Source organism: Echinops telfairi, unplaced genomic scaffold (genome assembly GCF_000313985.2).
Source record: "Echinops telfairi isolate 266 unplaced genomic scaffold, ASM31398v2 ScPeMD7_7420;HRSCAF=8458, whole genome shotgun sequence".
Classification (NCBI taxonomy): domain Eukaryota; kingdom Metazoa; phylum Chordata; class Mammalia; order Afrosoricida; family Tenrecidae; genus Echinops; species Echinops telfairi.
In genome coordinates, this window is record NW_022111320.1 from 26,569,473 (window position 1) to 26,573,307 (window position 3,835).

Genomic DNA, 3,835 nt, shown 5'->3' on the forward strand with positions numbered 1-3,835 from the left:
CAAATGTGCTTTACACAATTGATGTATGTATGGATTGTGATAAGAGTTGTATTAGCCCCAATAAAATGATAACAAAAAAAAAGATTTATAGTCTCAAACACCGGAAGGATGCAGTTCTATAGCAGTCCCATAGTTGGAATCAAATCGATGGCAATGGGTTTGTGTGTTTGTGTGTGTGTGTGTGTGTGTGTGTGTTTGGGGCCCTACCAAACTTGATGTATGACTTTTTGATCATGATTTCTATATTCATTATACAATTCTAACCAAAAGTAACATTTCTAGACTGTTTTTATATCCATAAGCAGATTAAAGCGAAATGAACTAAATTATATGACTTAGCTCCAAAATGGGAGGGAGGATGAATGAGGCTGAAATTCACTTCTGGAAGTGCCATGCAGCATGTGCAGACACGCGTGGTATGTGCGTAGGCATGCTAGGCCAGACCATTTTACTTAATTTGATCATTTTCCCCACAGTTATTTGTTTGGGCATATTATTTTCAGGAAATTACAGTTCAGTGATATAGATGCCATAATAGCTTCTCTTCCTAAACATTTAAAAAATATAGAAATCCAAGCAATCACAAAATCAATAACTGCATTATTTTTGGAAGATAATTTACTAAATGATGTCCTTATGTGGTGGACCATTAAGTTAGTGAGGCTAAAGTTCAGAGCAGAAGTATATAAAATGCAAAGGTTTTATTATTTCATACTACCCAACAAACAAACAACTCCCCCCCCAAAAAAAAACAACACCCTCAACCCCCCAAACTCTGCCATCCAGTCACGTTGGACTTGCAGCAACCCTACAGCACAGAGGAGAACTGCCCCTTCTGTTTCGGGGCCGTGCTTCTTTCCAGGAGTGGAAAGCCTCAGGTTTCTCCCACGGAGTCACCAGTAGGTTTGAACTTTGGCCTTGTGGTTAGCAGCCCAACCTTTGTCCCCAGGGATTCTATTTCATATTTCAGGTATCCGGAAAGCAGGAAATTTGAAATAGAGACTCTCAGTGGCTTAGTAAGCGGCTTCTAGCCTCCCAAACCTCCAGAAAACAAGTTTCTATCGGTTAAAACCATCCACTGGTGGTTTCTCTAGTGCAGCAGCACTAGATAACTAAGACAGAATGTCACTCAGGAATTACACAGAACGAACTTGACGAAGGCACTAAAGGGGATTTTGTGGGTTACTAAATTAGTGACTGGTGGAAGAATGGCGACTGCATTAGCTGGAAGTGTTAGCAAGACACATGATTATTTTGATACTAAAGCAAAATTTAAAAGAGCTGAAGGGAGATTTAATTATAAAAATGTAAAGCATAGACACATTATAAATGCATTCACATTTGGGGTGTTAATTCTGCTCTTGATAGTGTGGGTTTCTTAGGCTCATTCAGCTTTCAAAGGACAGGGCTCTATCTGGGTGACTGGGTAATGGAGTTTATTGAGAGGTTGCATGTGCAGAGGACCGAGAGAGACAGGAAGGTGTCTCCGGAGTTGCACAGCTAGACCTTGTAGAAAACAGGTTATTTCAGGAGACCCAGCAGTTCTGGTGGCTGCACAAAATCTTACTGGGCCAACAGGTTGACATGTTCCCTTCACTGCCCTCAGCAGCTCCCTACACAGTGTCCTTTCCAGAAGCTGACTCCACTGTTCGGTCTTGGCTCACTCTCACGCTCACGACTCCTCTTCTCCTGGCCTCTTTCCGTGTGTCTCCTTAAACCTCCCGCTGTATTGTGACTTCTGCTTACTGTCTTCTCTTGCACATCTCTTGACTTCTCATTGGTTTCCCAGAAGCAGATCCCGACATGAGGCTTCCTGTGATTTATTATGATGAGCTATTAAAACAAGTGTACACAGGAGAAGTAAATGATGGCATTGGAGGAAGCAGGCCAAGGAAGGAGTAAGAAGCTAAGCAAGGAGGGAATCTCAGGAAGGTCCTTTAAGCTGATCCTGTGAGGTGTGGAACCCCGGTTTGTAAATCATGCCTCAAAGTTGTCCCAGGAGGCAAGGGGCTGAGCATGCCTGTTCCCATGATCCATCAGTCCCTAACTTATGGCTCTGGGATTGCAGAAGCCTCTAGGCTTTCTTGCTCTCTGGTCAATAGTTAAGTTGGGGTGGGGCTGTACACACAAAAGGTAAGCAAGGATTTGAGATTATCTGAGTGGTTTCCATACCCCTCTTCATATAGCTTAAGTTTGAGCTTTCTAAGAGTAAAGGTTTGATTGGGTTAAGAAGTTACCCTCCAGTATAGTGGACAACTGTAAACCTTTAGACTAGGCTTCTTCCTCTGTCTTTCTGGCTGTGGCAGGGTCACCCGTTATGATGTATAGTCACCGGTGTGTGATGTGATCAAGGCTTTGGCAGGAATGCTGAGGCTATTGCTCATTCCCCCCCCCCCCCACCAGGGGAGAGCATGAACGCAGTCCCCCACTACCACAAATTGTGCAATCGAGTTTCCCATATTTGGGGAAATCGCAGGGGTCAGCACATCCAGAGTGCAATGGATGAGCCTCGCCCTGAGAAAACCACCTTCGTGATCAGGTCTCTCCCCTGCCGGGTAAGTATTGATTCTATTGTTCTTTTTAAGAAGAGCGCAGAGTATCAGCCTGGCCCCTTGCATGGTCCGTTCCAGTACAGACAAACTACTTAATTTTCAGTTTCTTTCGTTATACCTACATGGATGCTTGTTACTGTCATTTTTTTGGTTTGTTTCATTTTGGGTTTTTTTTTTGCCAAGTGTGTCTTGAAACTGGAGCCCTTGGGTAGTGACATAGATGGTTACGTGCTCAGCTGCTAACTAATAACTCAAGATTAGCTGTTTGAATCCACCTAGAGGTGGCTCAGAAGAAAAACCTGGTGATCTACTTCCCAAAAGGAGTCCCTGCAAACCCTACGCAGCACAATTCTAATTCCCCATGAGTTAGAACTGAAGCTACGGCAGCTGGTATTGATCTGGAAAATAGCTATCACCTTTAGATCTCAGATTGTATCTTTTAGAGAAGAGTTCTAAACACTAATTACTATTCATAAAGAGTGAAGGGAAAATACGCTTGTTTTTTTTCATTAAAAAAATCTTCCAATAGTATTTCTTTCTTTAGACTCTAGGTATCTAAGGTGCTTCTTAACTATGCAGGTTGTTAGCATCTGTATGTCTGGGGGTGGCATATGAGTGTGCATTTTCAATAAGCATCTAGATAATAAGATTCATGTCAGAATTTGAGGACCACTGTTTACAGAGTAGATGCATTGCCTTTTTTTGCTGTCAAGGAAACTGGATCTGTAAGTAGTTAAGGAATGTACCTGGTCTCATTCAACTTATACCTAATTTGTTAAAAGTTCTTTATCATGTTAAGAAGGTTTTATTGATGCTGTCTTTACAATGTGAAAGTGCTCTTTTTTATAGAATGCTTACTATCACATGGAAGCAAATTTCAAGGTATCTATGTGGGTGATAGTGTGAGATAGACATTGGGTTGCTAACTGAAACGTCAGTGGTTCACATCTACCAGGGTCTCCATAGGAGAAAGGCAGGGCTGCCTGATCTCATAAAGATTTACAGCCTCAGAAACCCTGTATAGGGTTTCAATGAGTTTGAATCTACTCAATGGTATTTTTTTTTTAATGGCTATACAACAGCTCCATGAATAGCCATTTGTTTATGTCAAGTTTAGCCTCCCAGTTGTGTAACTATGTAATTGTAATTTTAATTCACTCTTCAAATACAGAAATACTCATTCTAGCAGCCAGCACAACGAAACTCTTGTGCACAGAGGCAGCAGCCAGACAATTATGTGAAGGTGAAGGTTCTGGTAGAGCACCATCAAGCGTCCCAATCGG

The 3,835-nt window shown here is 42.0% G+C and overlaps 1 non-coding gene across 1 annotated transcript; it reads right to left on the reverse strand.

Annotated features, from left to right (window-relative positions):
• Positions 1–2,400: 2,400 nt before the first annotated feature.
• Positions 2,401–2,563, reverse strand: LOC115872161. Its single transcript, XR_004047700.1, has one exon. It is a non-coding gene; the product is annotated as a U1 spliceosomal RNA (small nuclear RNA).
• Positions 2,564–3,835: the final 1,272 nt, after the last annotated feature.